At 38.9% G+C, this 20639-nt stretch overlaps 1 protein-coding gene across 3 annotated transcripts in view; it reads left to right on the top strand.

Moving 5' to 3' along the window:
- The window catches only part of LOC126281604 (uncharacterized), a 1096782-nt gene that overhangs the window by 652972 nt on the left and 423171 nt on the right, over positions 1-20639 (top strand). The window lies entirely within an intron of this gene.

Consider the following 20639-nt stretch of genomic DNA (forward strand, 5'->3'; position numbering starts at 1 on the left):
TGTCACCTTTCCATTGAACTCAAGTACTTGGAAATGTTAAGATTTCTCCACTTGGCACTGCACTTCCTTGTGTCTACAGTTCAACTCACTATCTCCAGATGACAAAATGACAATATGTAAACTCAAATAGCGTCAGACAAATACAAACAAAATAAAATGACAATCGATCAATAAATCCATGGCAACCTAGATACCAACATCCAAAACATGAGCGCTACGCACTTATGCAGCATCCTATTACATTTTTACGGTTCGTGCGGTAAAGCTTCAGCGTCATCACGCAAGGCGTGTTAATTTATTACCTCTTACAAACTAACATTATTCACAACAAATTTTACAAACAATATCCACACGTACCACTGAATGTACCTGAAAAGTACTATTATTGTAAGATTTGTTGGTCGGTCTGGGGGAGGGGCCAAACAGCGAGGTAATCGGGCGCATTGGATTAGGGAAGGATGGGAAAGAAAATCAGCTGTGCCCTTTCACAGGAACGATCCCGCCTTTTGCCTGAAGCGATTTAGGGAAATCACGGAGAACCTAAATCAGACACAACGAATTGCAAAAATCCTAGTTTCCATCAAATTTTCTCCCAATGCCGGGTAATTAATGTTTCTGTAATTTGGATTTTAGGTGCTTCTTGTAAAATATTAAACATGTCAGCGAATAAATATGAAGAGATTGAAAAAAATCAGCCAAACAGTTGCAAAACAAAGGTTTATTCGCCCTTGACCTAGGTTTCGATATCTTTACAAATATCTTCTTCAGGAAGAGTAGGTCCTAAAAATGTATATAACCAGCTACAAAAATTGTTTTTACAGACATAACAAATTATTAATAGAAAAATATTTGTGAGGTGTGAGTATAACTTGTTATATCACGTATGGTATATTAGATTAACTGAAGCCGAGTGGCTCTTGCCCTTTATAAAAGTTACAAAAACAAGAATTATCCCAAGCCATGGGTTTGGACAGCAGTTAGCGTACTTCAGAATAAGTGCTGAGTATAACATGCTCACAGGTAGAGATTCTTCTCAACATAAGATTGTAACAGGAGTCAAAGGATAAAATGTTTGCATAAGTTACGTGTACATCATGCCAGAGACAAAGGTCAACTGTTACGAATATACAGGCTCCAACGACCAGGAAAAAGACGGTTGCGCCTTGCTTGTACTGAGTAACTGCATTGTAAATTAAAGTAAGCATGAAATTTCGTCTGCAAGGCTACCAAAAGACTAATAGATTTACTGGTATAATTACGTATGAAATAGCTAATACATTTGCTGACAGAGTAATACTGTACAAAAATCCTGCGTGCAGAAGGTAGACACCAATTTACAAAACATCACTGTTACAAAAGCATGGGGAAAGAAGAGCTAATATAAGCTAAAATAACTTCATTAAAAAGAAGAAAGAAAAACACTTCAGCTTAACGTTACGAAAGCTTAAGCGCTACGGAAAATTATGAAGCAGGAGGCGCTATATACATGCAGGTAAGCAATGCGTCTTGCTGGTGTTAAGTAGCACAATTTTATAGTAAAGCAATATGACAATTTCTTATAGAAGACAACTAATAAAGGCCAAAATTTTAGAGCTGTGCTTTAAATATAAAATTATCTATAAAACATATGTGTAGCAAAGTGATACTGCACGAAGTTTCAGTGGGCGGAAGATAACTACTACAAAAATTACTTCTGTTACCAAAAATGCTGCAGGACAGAATAAATGGATAAAGTTACATCACAACATAAAAATGAAAACATTCTACTAAACAGTACCAATACTAATTTTGTAATATCGACTGTAAGAACATGTACTGATAAAGCCACGATAAAGGAAACCTAGTGATATGAAATGTCAGTAGATCAACAGGAGAAAGAAAAAAATATTTTGAGGAAAATGGCACATTCACCGATGTTAGCGGATATCGGTAAACACTTATTATGTGATTGTGAGCATCGGTTTAAGCCCATCAATGAAGTGCTTACTTGCGAGTAGCAACTGATTGTTCAAAATGCTACCGTCTCTCTTAGCAAGATGTTTACATATTTCAGGTTTTGCTAATAAATCGAATTTTCATCCTTTTATTTCCTTACGTAAAATTACGGTTTCTTCTAGTTCCCTAGGAGAACGGTCTGAAATAATTAAATATTCATCAAATGAAGAGTTATACACATTTCTCCCTTCCTTATCTAACAGATGCTCCTTATATATGGCTTTAATATCTCTACTGGCCTGCACTATATAATAGCTAGAGTAATCTTGAGAGACGATATTATAGACACCTGAACTTGTGAAATGACTTTGTTCAATTTTTTAAAATGTATTTTCTAAATTTTTCTTCACACTATAGGGAAGGTAACTTTACAACAGTATTTTCTAGTCAAAAGACGGCCAGTCTTGTAGGGCGCATTAACTAAAAATGGTATCGACATAAGCTTGCCATTTCCCTCTTCGTTATTCTTCAGTTCGTTGTGGCCTAGTGTTGAACTTGTTTTGCCCTTTTGTTGCTAAGTATCTGATCGACTACGTATTGTTTATAACATTGCTAGCAATAGTGCTAACCAAATTAATTTCTTTCTGAAAAATGTATGGGGAAAGTGGCGTTGGTAAAGCACGATTTATTGCTAAATGGAAGAACGTAACTTTATTATCCTGTGGGTGGGAAGAACATAACTGAATAATATTGTCAGAGTAGGTGGTCTTCGATGAATATTGAAAGTGTCACTGCCATTCGGTATGCGTTATTTCAGAGTAACGAAATTTAGGTCATCGTTCAGATTTTGAATTTCTTTTGTAAATTTAATTTTCTCGTGGAAACCGTTGAAGGTACTAAAAAAGAAATCTAATTCCTGTTCAGTTCCATAAAATGCAAAAATTAAGTCGTCTACATAACGTGCATAAAACCATATTACACTCACTAATTATGACTTGGAATTGAAGAAGCCATCTTCAACGGAATGAATGAAAATCGCATCCTAGTTAACATTTTCATTATGTACCTTGAAGATGACCTCCATCAAGACCATGATCTTTCAATTGTCGAGGCGAGTATCACTGATTAGTGCGATTGCACAATATTTGACATGAAATTTAAGCCAACTAGAATCAGTATTTTCTTTGAAGATAAAACAAATGTCGTAATACACCCTCTCATAAATTCCTAAGATTTTGACATAACTAATATTTTTGTATTCTGTTGAATAATTAGCCGTTCCAGTAATATCTACGTACTGATACAATACAGGTTGGTTATGATTAAAAGTGAAGTTACTCACTGAGGTCCAGTGTGAGCTGCAACTATCGTGTGGCAGAGAAACGTGATAGATATGCTATAGCGTTACTACGGGACCAATGTACGCTGAAAAAAATGTTTTAATTGAGGCTACCAGGTGCAAATCTGGCGCTGTACGTTGTATGTATAATGGTATGACTCCACACTAACAATTGAAAAGCATTAACGCTGGTTACCAGTAAGGCTATCAAGAAGAGACACCTTGGGCTTTTAATGATATTTTTATGTGGCCGGCAGCAATTACAGTGCTACATTGAGAGAGTATCACCCACTGATAAGTCTGCAGAAAGACCTGATGTCATTAATGGCAATAAAATTCGAAAACACGGGTGATCTTGGTGTGCTACATGGAATAGGAAGGTGTCCTATCCTGGTGGAAGTTGTTGCCGAGATCGCTGTTGCTGTAACAGGTCACGCAGCACAGAGAACTGCCGAATTTGGTGTACTGTTAGACGACGTGTTGTGCACAAAGAACGATTGCAATTGCTGAGTATGACTGCATGGTGTAGGTTCACAAGCACCTATATTCGCGGTCCGTTCATTTTTGACAAGAATACACCCAGAGGGGCTGTCAGGTATACCGTGGTGTCGTCTGCACGGTATCGAGACCTCCTTGTACAGGGTGTAATTTCTGTTCGAAGGAGCACAATCGTGTGGAAATCTATGTTTTCAAGCAAGATGTTGTAACAGCTCGTTTGCTTGCCCAGCGAGACATCTGCTTAATGCAACCTTCCACGAACGTGTTATCTCCAGCGGTTTTCCGTATGTATGGTCTGAGCAATAACTTAATTTGAATCTATGTGATTTTTGTCTCTGAGGATATCTGTAAGAACGCGTTTTCTATGGACGCTACCCGTATCTACCTGATCTGAAGGCCAGTATACAGGAACGCGTTGCTCAGGTTCCACCGGAACTTCTGCGAGATTCTGTTCATAACCTCATTTTACGGATGCAGCAACTCGTCGATGTCTCCGGTGCTCACACTGAACAAACTGTGTAAAATCAACATTATGCCTTTCTCACTTGCTTGAGATTTTCCTCCTAAGTTCTTTTCTTAGTCAATTACACATGGGAACATTTCTATACGTCTTTTCAGCATGGACAGTGCCAGACTTGCACCTGGTGGCTAAAATCGGAAGTCGTTTTTTCCAGGGTAAATCGGTTTCTCATTAACGCATTAGACTATCTACCATGTTTTACTGTTGTGCGATAATCACAGCCCAAACTGGACCTGTGTGACTAGCAGTACTTTTAATTATTACAACCCCGGTGGCCAAGCGGTATTGGGCGATTCAGTCTGGAATTGCGCGACCGCTACGGTCGCTGGTTCGATTCCTGCCTCGGTCATTGATGTGTGGGTTGTCCTTATTTTAGTTAGGTTTAGGTAGTTCTAAGTTCTAGGGGACTGATGACCTGAGATGTTAAGTCCTATAGTGCTCAGAGCCATTTGAACCATAAGCAGCCCGTACTTATTAACATGTACTGAACGGGTCTACAAACTAATCAGAAACTAAGGTTGCCTTAATTCATCTAGTTCTGTGATATACAGGTTTTAAAGTTTTTTTAAGTGTTAAAGTAACCTTCAGAAGAAAGAGATCAGAGTTTCTAACAATCTGATTTTTTTATGTTTTTTAAAAATCAAAACTGAAGAAATGTTTTAAAGATCGAAGAATCTGATCCATATGATAAGAGATAATAAGAAGTGATAGCATGTGACTGTAAACGTCAGATATATATATCCGCTATCACTTTCACAAATTCCCCTGATCTTGTTTAACCTAATGGACACAAACTTTAATAACAATTTGCAATAAATGAAAATATATTTGTGATAAAATTCGTTTCAGTTTCTTTTTTTTTGTTTCTTTTTTTAATAATGTGGTAAAACATTGTGCCCATACATACAAAAAATACGGAATAACTTGTTATTGACCAAACAATTAATTTTTATTTATTTAAGAGAAGTATATACGAAAAGGTGTGCTGTTCTTAATACCCTGATGGAGAGCGCTCATCCCTTTGACAGTACTAACACCAAAATCCAAAATATATTTCCCAATTATAGATGCAGTTAATGTTGCAGATGATTCAATTAATAACGAGAAAATCAATGGCAGGAAGACGTATGGAAGGTAGACTGTTAATGCCACCACTAAACCGGAATCTCAACATAAAAGTAAAGTGCAGCACGTAACAGGTGGAGAAACAAAAATTCTCTTATCACACTCTTAAGAAACAGAACAGAAAAATTTCTAGAAGTATGTGTCCGGAGCGGCCTAAACTGAAACCACAACATGAAACTCATAGCATGAAAAGTAGATTCGAATAGAAAAGAAGTGATATCTATAACTCATTATCAGGAGATTCTTCGGTATTAACCGCCAGGTAATGGCACTTAGTAGGATGGTCTACAACAGCGGTCGCCCAGAAAATAGTGCACCACACTTTTGTCTTCAAGAAATTTTTATTGAACACAATGAAACTTACATAAAAGGAAGAATCATGTTACTTCTACACTACGTATTTCCCCATGTAACCTCCTTCCCAGCGAGACAGAATGGCGCATATACCCTGCAAGCAGCATTCGTTGTTCTGATCGCAAAGCCATTTCTTCACTATGCGAATCACTTCTTCGTCATTGTTAAACGTCTTCCACGAACAGCGTCTTTTAACGGCCAAAACAAGTGAAGCTCGGAGAAAGATAAGTCAGAGCTGTAGGGTGGATGGGGTAATACAGTTCGACTCTGTTTACTGATGTGTTCCGAAATCCTCAAACTTGTGTGAGGCTGAGCGTTATCATGCTGATTCAATGACATGAGCGATTGATTGCATCCACGCTACCTTTACTGACTGACAGCTTCAACGCCAACTGCCGAGTCTTTGTACGTCGGTTCTCGCGAATGAGCACATCTGCAAGCTGCTGCTTGTCAGCTGTCGCAGCTTCGCATAGACCTCCACCCCTCTCCCAGGAGTGTTGCAAATCTTGGAACTCTGCCAAACCGCCTTCTCGTAACGGCCTCGCCCTCTTTTCGCAGTGACTATTCGTACTACTGTCGATTGCAGCTCCTCCTTAAACAGCATACAAATATTTTTGAATCTTCGGAATAGACTTTTTCCACAGTGATAAATTCAATGACGACACGCTACCTGTAACGTGCATCAGTTACAGATGCTACGTTTAAAAATTGCTACAACTAAGCTTTCTGTCGGAGGAAAAGGAACATTTTCGCGCGCACTCCGAAAACCTTAAATATTTCATACATAACATTTTGTATGCGTATCACTGTTGTTTGTATAAAAAAAAAAGAAAAAAAATGTGATGCCTTACTTTCTGGACGACCCTCGTAAAGAATATAGAGAAGGTCGAAAGGGGGCCAGAACCTTTTGACACATCTTCGATTAATTTTTGAAGTTGCTTTTTCGAATATGGAGAAAGCACACTGAACTCCAGCGACACCATCTACAAGAGAAGTATTGTACGTATGGGGTGATTTGCCGTTAAATTTTCGAGAGTGCTCGTTTTAGAAAGAGTAAGGCAGCGTTTTTCTTGCCACAGTACACCTATCGCCAAATGACAATGGTGATCTTAAAGAACTCTGAGGTGATGCGGAGGCTAAACATGGTCAACGAGTAGGGCAGGAAAACAGGCAAATCATAGTGCTAGGCGATACACCTTTGTTTTTATCACAACGAACGATCGCTGTAAGACCTCACTCCGAGGTCTGCAATATCGTGTGCTTACAGTGCCTGTCTTTGTACACTGGTCAAATATTACGAGCCCTCAAGACTACATTTCAAGAACATTTTCTGCTTAACTAGGATGGGCACCGTAAGAAACAACTTTCCATTTTCCAACCATCTCAAGAGAAGCAAGCAAAATCAGCATCCTTTGGAATAATTCCAAATCCTCCTCTACGCCTTCAAAGGAAGAAAGCTTTCCATTTTCGAAGAATTAGAAATTTCCAAGTTCGAGAGACAGTCTGCAGAACACTGTCTTAACCACCAGCTGATCAAAAATAATCAAGTGCTTTACGATACCATGTTATCCATCTTCTTTCCAAAATGAAATCTTCCTGTCCCCACTACGACCCACAACCTCCCCTCCCATTAATCCTGTTTCCTAATTAAAACCTGTTCCTCCTCCTCCCCCCCCCCCCCCACAAACTCCCTCTTGTTTCAACAACTATAGTTCCTTTCTTTCCATTCTTCCCACAGCAAAATTTTGCTACGGCAGCAAGGCAGGCTTGCCTTTCCTTTCTTGCAACATTATCCTGTATGCTGCATGAATCTCTCGTCACACAATTTCGTCTTCTATCTCTCTCTTTTCCTCCTCTTTCATATTAATACGTAAGGTTCCCCATTTATTAAACCTCTCCCCCTTTCCCCTCATCTCCCCCTCTCGCCTCCTCATCCCAGCGCTTAACTTCCATTTAAATTCCCGCTGCTCCAGTTCCGCTGCCTCGCTGGCCCCCAGCTCAGACAGTTCCCTGTCCGTAACCCTGCTACACCACTTCTGTGTTAACGGTTGGCGAGGACGTTCCATTTACAGTTCATTCCTTTTGCTGTTTGTAAACCTGTACCTACCACTACGCAGGCTCTTCCGTCTGCTATGGGGAGTTTTAAATACATGGAACTTCCTTTTTTATTGCTTTTATGTTTTACGTCTTCCTCCCCCTCTCTTCCTGTCTCCCCTAGTCCACAATACACACCTCCATTCCCGACGCAGGACTCGAACCTGCGACAGTAGCGGTCAAGCGGTTCCAGACTATAACACCTAGAACCGCACTGCCGTACCGGCCGGCCCTGTGTTTACTTCTAGTTTATTACAGGGGTAGTTTCCATCGCCATTTTATGTAAGAAGTAGGTCTTCGGCGTTCAACCAGGTAAGTTTCAATTTTTTCAGATTTACTCACCACTTAGCAATATTAGACCCGCTGCTCGCTAGATTCACGCGTTTTAGCAGTAGTTATTTCCTTACTGTTCCAGTCTAGCGATGGGCTAACCGCCTAAAACGCTCAACTGGAAGTAATAAACAGGTACGTAATTGCGACATGAGCAGTCCACTCAGTTGAATCATTAGTTAACAAGCATAGATTTCCCCGTAAGACGACATGACTTGTAGTAGTAGCTCCTTTGACTACGTTGCTCACCTGGCAGCTCAAGCGGTCTCAGATTACCACCAGCTGACATAGCACTCGTACCAGGAGCTTATTCGGTTTGCTTTTCAAATGCCTCATGCATAAACATAGTCTGCTGCCAAATGCAGTAAGAGCAGGAACTATGCTCTGATTATTCTAATGGCCTCGTTGATTGTACGCAGCAGTGATTACCTCCGTCTGCTATTAACAGCTGCATGACAGAACGAACGCTAGAACACACCCCTAAAGCGCTTACATTTTCCGCTTATTTTCTTTAAAAAATTGTTTAACGTGTACATCCCATTGGCTCCAGCAACCGTGACATCACAGTGGCCAATCTCACGCTGGAAGTTTGAGACGGTTTGTAGCGAGAGATGCTACTATGAGTGTAGCCAATATGGCTACTACTGAGCGTTCGTGCCTTAGTTGTTCTATCCGTGCACTGGCTGCAGTAAGGCACGCTGGTTTAAATTTAGCATGAACGGACAAGTATTATTAACAATTCGTCTGTGGAATAGAGGCTGCAGGAATGACAAATAAATTTAGGCCAGATGTAAAATTTACTTTGCCGCCTGTCAGAGATTTCGTGTTATTAGATAAACAGTCATCGCTTTCCAAAATAGCTTTCTAAACTCCCGAATGAACCACTGAAGTCTTTAGCAATAGTATTAAAGGCCATCCTTTCTTCTAGTGGAGACATCACTATTATCCTCAAACTGCGATGGATAATTTAAAATGACTCCCATTAGGAAGTATACATACTATAAAGTTACTGTTAAAATGCCAGGCACTTCGAAAATGCCTTTACGAAATTATTGTGGTTGAATACAGCACATTATTCAGAATTCTCACTTTCATACAATCAATATTTTCTTTCTGAGTGATGAATTACTCCATAAAGTTTCACTCAAACGTCGGAGATCACAAGTTTACTTGTTTCTTTCCAAAACAAGCATTTACATGAAGAGCTAAAGATGAGCATCTCAGACACATTTTTTCCTAAGTTTCATCAACACGTACACCAATAAATTTTAAATAATCACTTTTTCAGAAAATAGTATTAATTCTTTGCGTTAGTCTATTATGGAAATGAATATACGATTTTGTATTAATTTGTAAGTCTTGGGATTGTTAATTTTCCGAAAATCATTAAGTAATTCTTTGAAATACAATGTTAACATTATGATATCTTCCTATCTCTCTGTCTGTTTTAGGTTACCTTGCATTGTTACCAGATCTCCCTCTTCCCCTGGCCATGAGCCAGCACCTCCACTCCTTTCTAGGCCAATTTTCTCGTGCATAAACGGCAGGAAATTCATAATAAAATTGTGTTATTGTTCTATTTCCTCAGGTTACTGGACCAGTTGGTATGGTTGCCAGATTTCCTGTTTTTAGTTAGGACCCTGATCGATAATTTTCTATCCATGATGGCTGTTACTGTACATATGTCACCCTCATCTTACGACTCTTCTCAACAGATCCTGTGTGGGGTATGATCTAAATCATGAAATATTCCAGAGCACCACATCGTTAAGCAATCATTTTCTTTTGACATCCCTTTTACGAATAAATTAGTTGAACTATCGACGATATCTTAGATAGAATAACACAACGTTGCAAAACTGAAATACACGTTTGAAACAAATGAGACCAAAATTTTTATCAAGAGATCTTGTCTCCTTCACACTCTCTCTCTTCTCCCCTCTTATGTAGACATGTGCTGCAGTTTTGAGGTGTGGTATTTTGTTCATGTTCGTAAGTTTTAGGACTTATATATCTACGCGCGCGCGCGCGCGCGCGTGTGTGTGTGTGTGTGTGTGTGTGTGTGTGTGTGTGTGTGTGTGTGCGCGTGTGTGTGAGTGTGTATGTGTGTGTGCAAAAATGAAAAAAACACATTTTTACTAAAATGTTTGTAATTACCTTGTCATAATACACTTCAAATCTGTTTCAGCTTTGGAAGTCTTGATATGGTCATGCAATTGATTGGTCACCATTGTAGCCACCTATAATCAAATTTGCATTGTCAATCGAAGAACCTTTATTACCTTTTCATGGCTTATTAAGTCTAATTACAATGTCTTGAATGCAACTTCAAGCAAATCACCAATGGCAATTCAAAGTTTTATTAATGATACATGGTCTAGCATCACCCTGTTAATGACTGTTCATGAAAGCTAGCTACACTGGTCATTTAAATTTTTTTGTTTTAATGAATCATCATTATGCTGACAATGGTTTTAGGCACATAATGTGAAGAGCATCTAATCAAAATGTATAATGCTCATTGATTCAAATTTTTCAGGAAAAGCAAACCACTGATATTTATCAAACCATTTGATGGAATGTAATGATGTTTTCTCAATTAATTCCATCTTGGGATACAGAAGTCGATCCCACTTTGAAACAGATAAAAATTTGGTTACGATGATTATAAAATCAGTTTATTTTTTGGGCAATATACTTTTTGATTGGTCATCTAGGATATTATATATCCTGATGAGTTTTCAGCATTAAATCTTTATTAATTCACATAAACGGTAATACCTCAAAATAATTATTAACTTATAGTAATTTGCAATGCCTCTACATTAATTATAAAGCTTAGAAAAATGTAACATTAATATTTACTTGAGGTAATACTCCAAAGCCTTAAATTACATAAAAGGAACTGTTCAATACAATAATTTGTTAAAGGCAGAATTAACTAAATTTTGTCCATTTCTGGTTCTTATTGTAAACAATCACATTCAATATCATCTGTAGTGATTCTGCAGCATGGAACCTCTACGTACGTAAAATATTAAGTTGTTCCTCTCTTTTCCATTGCATGCACAATTTCTTCACACCTTCCCTTTTCCTTTATCATGTTTGACAACGCTAGTATAGGTCTTTCAGTAGCAGAGAATATCTTATGTCCACGTTTTGCTAATTTTGTGAAAGGCTGAGAAGGGTCGTCGAAGTTATAATGAATTTCTGTTTTAAATTTTATATCCTGGTCGCTAACAGTCTTCAGTTTTGACTTTTTCTGAATTATTCTTTTTGCTTGACTGATACATTTATATTCTGAGAGTTATTTGCAGTTCTTAAGCTCCCAGTCTTTTCCAATTATCCATGTTTCCCCAACTTCATTGTAAATCTGTATGTATTATCTGTACATATTACAGACCTTGATTCAAAATTTCTGGATTTTGGTGCAGTACTCTCTCAAATCAGGTAAAAAGGAATTCTCTCCAACAGGAAAATATAAAAACACATCAGTTATATGTAATGGAGAACTTTCCAGTACCCATAATTCAATACAATGAACCAGATGTTGATTTTTTATTCTGATCACCACACTCATCACCCTGAAAGATGTCGTAGTCCGGTCAAAGAATGTTTTAGAAAGAAAATCTGTGGTAACTGATGCAATTTCCTGAGGCCCTCTTCCAGCTAGAGCTTCATTCCACACATAGAGAACAGGATGTGTGGTTTCTATATTTGTTACACAGAAGGTATAAAATGCAATTTGTTGGGCATAGTATGCCTCTATTTTTCTGTTTTGGCAGTGGCTGCACATTCTGCACGTCAAATGCAAAGGTTTTACTTGCATGTGGCGATTGCTTCATTAATTTGTGAAAAGTTCGAGCTTTCAGCTTATGTGCACGAAGTTCAATCACTAACTTATTTTAATTTGTACCTACAGCACTTTGAATTTCATTCCTCGTTCTAAGGCAATAACTGCATCTATCGCTGCCAGGGGAGCCAAAACCTAGATACAATTTGGAGTTGAAAATTTTGCTGAAGAATGATTTCTTAACTTTGAGATCAGCTGCAGCTGAGGTGCATAATTTTAAAAGTTCGTTTATACCTCATTCGCACGAGAGGTACAGTCTTTGGCTATTGTTCCTACTGTAATCTCATGATCACCCACTCCTTTATCTGTTAGTCGACTCCCAGATGCAATTCCCTTCGCAATTGTATTTAATCTTGTTTGGCATATACCAAAGAGTTTCTGAAAAAATGCAGCATATGAAGGAATCTTATGACCCCCTGATTTCACCTGCATCTTATAAAGACCCATGTTAGCATGCGATAGTTACTTGCTTGTCTTTGTTAAATTGTAGTGTTCTTCGTTTAGATTAGCACGTTGGAACGTTAACTACAAGTATTCCAGAGTCTGTTGGATTAATTCCTGTTTAGTATCGGCACAAAGAGACACTTCATTAAGAAGAAAAATTAACATGAAAAATAGTGCGAATCTGTATCATGTCCCCAAATTAGGTGATACATCATTGTGTCAGATGTTGGTTTTACTTTCGCAATTTCTCTGCAAATGCTCGTACGCTTTAAACTGCTTACATCCAGAATGTACAAATTTTTTTGATATTTGTGTTTTTAACTGATGTAGAAAACACATTTCATTTGGTTCTACATAGAACGTTTATTGGGATAGAGCAGCAATCAAAACGGCCCTCTCTATGTTGGCAGAGAGGATAAAAATTCATTAAATGAGGATCATTATCACGGTATCTAGGACACAAAGAACGAGAAAGTACTATTTATCGTGGCTTTATTTTCTAATAATAAGGTATAAACAGAAGATTTACCTGGTTTCAGTTTCCACTTCTCATTTTGATTTCTTCTCCATTATTTTTCTTTTTCCCTAATCTTTACTCTTCTTCCCTATAGTCACACTTTCCTCTTCTAAATCCGTTGGACAGAGTACACACAAAACACAATAGAATACTGCTGCCAAGCGGTATTAACAATAAAGAATTTGCTAAAACGATGTCGAACAGTACCAGAAGCAACAATGATGATTAAGGCTTTGAAAAGCAGCAAGCATTGGCAGAAATTAAACTCGACAGCACTGCCAAAGTAGATGCAACAAAAGCAAACTGAAACGTAAGTGGTGGACATTATACATTCTTCTTTATTTAGTATGTGGACAATGTAAGATTTGTTTTAAGTGCTCATTTTCAAAATACTTTTTCGGTTTTATAGTATACAGACAGACGCATTCTGATTGGTGGCTCAGGTAGAGCATATAAAATACCACTGAAAACTATACAAAACTCCATGTTGTCCACAGGCGGACAATATACGTTTTGATTGGTTGCTCCTCATATATTGTGATGTAGAATAATGGGTCAAATGGCTCTGAGTGCTATGGGACTTAACTTGTAAGGTCATCAGTCCCCTAGAACTTTAGAACTACATAAACCTAACTTAACCTAAAGACATCACACACATCCATGCCCGAGGTAGTATTCGAACCTGCGACCGTAGCGGCCGCACGGTTCCAGACTGTAGCGCCTAGACTGCTCGGCCACCTCGGCCGGCTGATGTAGAATAATAAGGATCGGAAAATGCAACCCTTACTCTTTATATAAAACCCTAGTTTGTTAACATTGTAATGACTATAAGTGAGGAAAAGACAACACCCTTTTAAAAAATAGAAGAATACCATTTGTTATCTTTGATCTTACATAAGTGTAAAATAAAATTGTGTACGCTGTCCTGTGAAGTAGGTTATTGAATTATTAGTGTAAGGATATGTTACTTGGAAACGAGCATGTGTGTTACAAACAGTTGAAAGGTTAGCTAATAAACTGAGTCAACGCCATTGAAGGGGGCTGTGTGACAACCTCCCCCCCCCCCCCCTATCGGCCATTCCATGACGTCTGCGGAAACCAGATACGCCAATCATTCAATTTTCTTTATTTCCAAGACTCGCCTTTATAACAATAGTCTCCTCTCTCAAAACAACTTACATAAATCTCTTTATCATCAGCCAAACCAGATATAGAGAGAAAATGTTTGTTATAACCTGTAGAGCAATTGTACCACTGCATTATTTACAGGAAATTGGCATCCTGCCACTGATTGCACTGCTTATAAAAGAAGAAATGACTAAATTTTTAAAGAAGGAGGGCGACACTGATTAGTCTTTTGTTTCATGCATGCGTTCTTCACTTTTCTTGCATGCTTTTAGAGAATGGAATGTTTGGTGTAGCTGACTTTGATATCGGCTTCTGTGTATAGATTGCAAGTTTGAAGATGCATACTGCCAAAGAAACTGAAGACTGGTAAGACTGAGGAATGCATGTGGTATCTGTGACAATCTGACTGGTACACGCATCATTGTGACTGTTGTTCAGACATTCGCATATCGAAATTCAAGACAGGTTTCATCTCACATCTCAGCACTATAAATGATATTCTATGTATTTGAGGTATTTCGCGTTGAGGTAGGGTAGCGTAATATTCGCTGTGATTCTATTGGAATCTGATCACAGTGCAAAAGTGCCATTCGAATAGATAGAAAACTGTTTCCACACTCAACCAATCACTGACACTAATATCACAACTGCAAAGTAATCTGTTAAATTACATGCTATCCACAGTCATGTTTACAATGCAAAATACTCAGTTACATTACCATACGGGCCCTTTCTACCATACAGGTACAATTCGTTACCAACACACATATGACACAATCTTTAAATTCTCGTTTCAGTCATAATACACCGATTCATAGATACATAAGCAAAAAGCAGTATACAGAGGAAGTAACCGGAATTTCGCAGCAGAAGCTGTGGAGCGTTCCTGCGGTCTCAATTAGAGACGTATCTGCTCTGTCGCTGAATCTCTCATTGAAGGCAACACTAAGAAATAAAAGGCCGAAGCAGTACCAACACGGAGGCTAGATAAAGCAGTATGTCAGGGAAAAGATTTGATTGCTGTAAGAAGTAAAAGTGTGACACCAGGCACCAGTAGGCTCCGTCAGCTGCAAAGATCTTGAACTAGCATTTGAGTGCGATGGGCCAGAATACTCGTTTGTTGAAATAACTTTCTCGTGTCGAAACATTTTGGATCACAATGTGAATACCGGTGTGATATGTATGTATCGTACCAGCGAACTGAGGGCCGTCAAAGGAGCAATAAGAAGAAGATACTACAAAAAATAACCACCATGTTTACCGTAACGGAGCGTAAAGAATCGTAGACGGGGAGCTATAAGGTGGAGCATTGCACCGACTTAGGTTTGTCCGCAGCAACAATTTGCTGCAGTTTGCAATGGGTCATGCTGGTGGTACGCAAGTAATACTCCAGCTTTCAATTTCCAGCAGTTACTAATGTTTCACACCACAAATATCCAGCCATCACCACGGTTGACATGATGGGTACTGACAGAAGGTGCATTAGATGCGACTGTAGTTACCTCAATCTGAATGGCTACTTTGTGGAGCGGTGAAGTGGACAAACAACAAGTTTTTGGTCTAAGGTAACACTGAATACCACATGTAATGCCCACTCCTACATGCTGAGAGCTTTGGAGACAGAAACATCCACGTAAGGGAGCTGTTACTTTTCCTTAACGAAACACTACAAACCATATTTCAGGCCGATAACGACAGGTCCTAAATGACAAGAAAAGGGAAAGCCTTCATCGAAGTACAGTAGAAGCCACTGATTCTCTGGCTGCACTTTGGGGAGACATATCACCCACGTACACATGTATGAGATGCACAGTTTTATAATTTTTCTGGAAGAACTAACGTTGTTCCTTAGGGGTCTGCATTTCACACTATGAAGGGATACATATCTAATATCTTTAAATTCATTCCATATTTTTTCCAATGCAACTTTGTCAGGACGCTTGCGTGTAAACAGTGGTAAATGACAGTAGTAGTAGCGAGTGCTGTGTTCGTGTCAGGAAAATGATTTTCAGAGTCGATTTGTACGTATGTGAGGACGATAAGACTATCTACTTATCGAATAAAGATCCTGAATATTTTTCTAAACTCAAATGCGCTTCGAAAGTTGTTGCTACTCCGCTAAATGTGAATACTTATTTTATCAATTAAACAATGTTAACTTGTGCTCGTATCCATAGTTTCCATAGATCTTAGAGGTGGGACTAATGGTAAGAATCTTAAAGACCATTCATAATAATGAGTATGTAATGCATAGGTGCTTGCTAAAATTAAATTTATATTGTGTTGAATCACAGATTAATTCTGAGGCTTTTGTACATTATCATTTCAGCAATCATAAATTTAGATTTTATTACCAAAACGTAAGCAATTTGGACCTATAAATTTCCCTTTTTTCTTAGTAAGTTTAGTTAATTTGACTAGCAGGTAAACAGCTGTACGTCAGTGCTGACCCAGGTTATGTATACTCAGTTTGCTGGCAGTCAGCGCTAAGTACCCATTGTCTAAGATTTAAAAATAAAATTTAGGGTAGAATTTACTATTCGAAAAAGGTGTTGCTTTTTTAGATACATTTTAAAACAATGTCTGTTTGGAACAAAAATCCAATTACATGTACTTCACATATCTTATTTATGATATTTTATTGAAGCTTGACTCCGCCATTTTTCAAAACAACCAACTCATCTAACACCAGTGTTGATAGCCGAGGAATTCAGTTATCAATTAGTTTAGAACCATCATGTGTAGCATATGGTATTCGATTTTCTTACATCTTATATACCACAAATGCTGACGCTGTACTTAAGATCCTGGGCTCGCAATCGGCAGTCTTGTTGTTGTTGTTGTTGTCAGTCTGAAGATGCATTTGAAGTCGACCTCCTCGCTGGCCTACTTTCTGCAACTCTTTTTATCTATGTCATCCAACATTCAATTGAACTTGTTTACTGCATTCAAGCCTTTGTCTCTTTCTACAATCATATCCCCTCACTTATGTCCATAACCAATTAATTATTCATTTATATATAATGATGTGTCCAATCAGCCTGTCCGTTCTTCCACTCAAGATGCGTCATAAACTTCTTAACAGTTCAATACCTAATCATGAGTGACTCTATCCACGTAATTTTCAGCGTTCTTGAGCGGCACCAAATTTTAAAGGAAACTATATCGTTTTGTCTGCGCTGTTTGTCAGCCACGTATTACTTCCACAGTATAATGCTACACTTCAAGCAAACACTGTGCTATCTGAAACTAAAATTTATGAATCCGGTTCTTTCTAATTAGAACGTTGACAAATTGAAATTCTCTGTAAATCGATTTTGTTGCAAGACCCTTAAAAATCGATCGACTGAAGAAATCCTATGAGAATTCTTACTCTCGATAAATCGCAGCGGTTATTATGAAAGGCCACCCACGAAACACTCTAAAATTCAGTCAGCGACTACCTAACAGTAGGTACTTTGAACTATTTTCTTTTTTCAGTTCTTCAGATGATTGTTTAGTCATTCAGCTGTCTGCGACAATTTTTGGGTTTCGAGAACAATGTATAACTTACTATACTGGATAAATCAAAAGAATAAAAAAAGATTAGAGTTTAACGTCTCGTCGATAGTGCGGTCATTAGTGACGGAGCACAAGTTCGGATTGTCAATGGGCGGGGAAGGAAGTCGTTCGAATCCTTAACAATGGAACCATCCCGGCATTTGTCTGGAGCGATAGAGAAAAATCACAAAAATCCTATATTTAGAATCCGGACGGGGGTTTGAACCATAGCCCTCCAGAATGCGAATTCTTTGTGCTAACCACAGTGTCATCTATCTCAGTTACATAGATATGTAGTAGAATGGCGTCAAAGAAATACAAGTGTCTGACTCTCGCAGAAACGAAACAGGTTACTGAGGTCGCGGGAAGTGGAGTGGAAAAAATGCAGGCGTCAGCAAAATGTTTTTGATTCCGCCATCCACATGGTGACAGTCCCGAAGAAGATTACTAACAACGTATCTATCATAAGGAGTATGGAAGCGGTCGCGGCCAGGTAAATTCTCCGTGACGTAGCATGTTTACTGAAACAGCTTAGGCAATGTCGAGGACAAAACATACTTGTCTTAGGTTGATTGCTTAAAAGAAAAGGCTATCTTATTCGCTGTTGGTTTCGGAATTGATAGGTTTGACGCTGGTGACATGTGGATCACTAACTTCAAAAACGATATAATTTGGTTTCCTAAGAGAAAATAGGAGTATTAGTGAAACAGTTTGTTCAGGACGGAAAAATTAATGAAACTGAACTTTTTCATGTATTAAGCAGGTAAAGAACCAAACTACATTTTATTTGACTTCTTTTTCTTAATATCGGTTGCGCTTTGTAAAGGAAAACGTATATTATTGAAACTACAATACTACTTTTTAGGTTGTATTCTGCCCGCTCCCGGTAGCTGAGTGGTCAGAGCGACAGAATGTCAATCCTAAGAGCCCAGGTTCGATTCCCGGATGGGTCGGAGATTTTCTCCGCTGGGTGTCCTGTTGTCCTAATTATCATCATTTTATCCCCATCAACGCGCAAGTAACCGAAGTGGCGTCAAATCGAATGACTTGCACCCGACTAACGGCCTACCCGACGGGGGGCCCTAGTCACACGACATTTTTTTTTACTTGTACTCTTATTTCCACTTCTCCATGATTCCACCTCTATCCGTCAAACTTTAGTTAAAGTGTTCCAAAAATAAATATTTCCAAACCAAACATTGAATTAATCGAACTTCTTGCTAGATACCTTGAATTTCGAATTACCGACAGTTAGCAACCCATGTTTCGTTTTTCCGCGGTTTCAATAATAACGAACGTAGGGGTACTTCCCGAGAAATAACGCATCCGTCATCCTTCTCGTTTCATCTCTAACGGCCCTGTAATCGACGGCCGTTTTCAGTAGAGTTGAGTTTTGAGATGTTACAGACTGACAGTTGTGTTTCTTAAAAATTTAGTTCCCTTAACTAGCAGAATGATGCTTATGTTGCATGATTTAAACTCGGTTACCTAATGATGTATATTAGTTTTCTAGTGCGAAGTACGTCGTGCTCTTGTTGCGTGATACGTGAACAGGTAGTGATAAAAGAATTTTGGTTCAGTCAGATGTGTCTACTTCCTGTTAACATCAGCGAGCTAAAAGACGACCAGAGGAACAACCAGATAACGCTTAAGAAGTAGGTACTATAATGGTCTCCTAAGTGATTAACGAATCGTGAGACGACAGCTTGAAGGATTCGGAACGGTGGTACAATACGACGGTTTTCAGTATCTTAAATGAGGAAAAAGAAGCTACAAGTTATTTAATATCAATTTGATGAAGCAAGTCTGCGACATGGAACTATAAGGCTACTATCTCTCTGCATAGCGTCCAGTCAAAGCAAAGACAAAGTATGTACAAACCTTGCAGCTTTTGTAGCGCAGAGGTGTACTATTAAGGTAGCAAAAACACAAAGAGAAAGTTTTCTTGCAGGTGCAGTTCGCCAGCTGAGTCTGCCAGGACATAACTGTTGTGAAAAAACAGGCTGGGTCCAAACATCCATCGGTTTGTACTCTTAAGACAAAAATGTACACATCATACAAAACAACTATCTTGGAATTTTGAGAGCATGCAATCCTGTCACAAGATAACTGTGCTTCTCGAATAGTGACTACGCAAGATAGAGATTTTATTTCTTACAACACCTCCTGAATCTTCCGTCTTGGAAAACAGAACAGCTGAATTTGTATCTTGGATGTAAAGCTGATAACGCTTTGTTTTCACAGTTTAAAAATTTACTTGTATTAGACGCTGAACGATAGATGCCATGGCGAATATGAATGATTTGTTAAATGAGAGCTCTTAAAAGACACTGTTGTTGTCACTGAAATTAACTGCACGGATGCCGAGGTTGAAATGTCGTGAGAAGCAAAATAAAAAAAAGTGAAATTTCCTGTTAAAACTTGGTAATCAGTTGAGGGTTTCTTTTCTAGACTACTGTATAACCCCTGTGCAAGCGCCTAGGCGCCATCTTTCTGTTTCACAATATTAAATTCAATGGAAATGCCACTCTCGTGAGTGCCTGAGTTGTCTTTACCGGTTAATAACAGCGTATTGCTGACAGTAAATGCTATTACAGAATCCATTACAATGGCGCAACTAGCTGGCTGTTGTGCATTTATCGCACAATACAGCGTCCGGGGCGCCCAGACCAGATACTGGCTCGGAAGACGGGTGAGTTATCGGAGTTGTGGAAGGTGGGGGGGAGGTGGGGGGTTCAGGGTTAGGCCAGTGGGGCACCGAGTTCCGGCAGGGTCCTGGGGGAGGGAGTTGGGCGAGTTTACGCAGCGCCTAACTTCTGTCCGTTCCTCCGGCTCGGAAGACGCCTTCCTCCCGCCTCCTGCGAGCAAACAGCCATCTCACTGCGCCAGATCAATGTCCGATGAGGCAGGAAGCCAAACGTCATTCCTCTGATGAAATTGCGATTTCACCCCTCACACCGTT

This window comes from Schistocerca gregaria, chromosome 7 (genome assembly GCF_023897955.1).
Source record: "Schistocerca gregaria isolate iqSchGreg1 chromosome 7, iqSchGreg1.2, whole genome shotgun sequence".
Taxonomy (NCBI): Eukaryota; Metazoa; Arthropoda; class Insecta; order Orthoptera; family Acrididae; genus Schistocerca; species Schistocerca gregaria.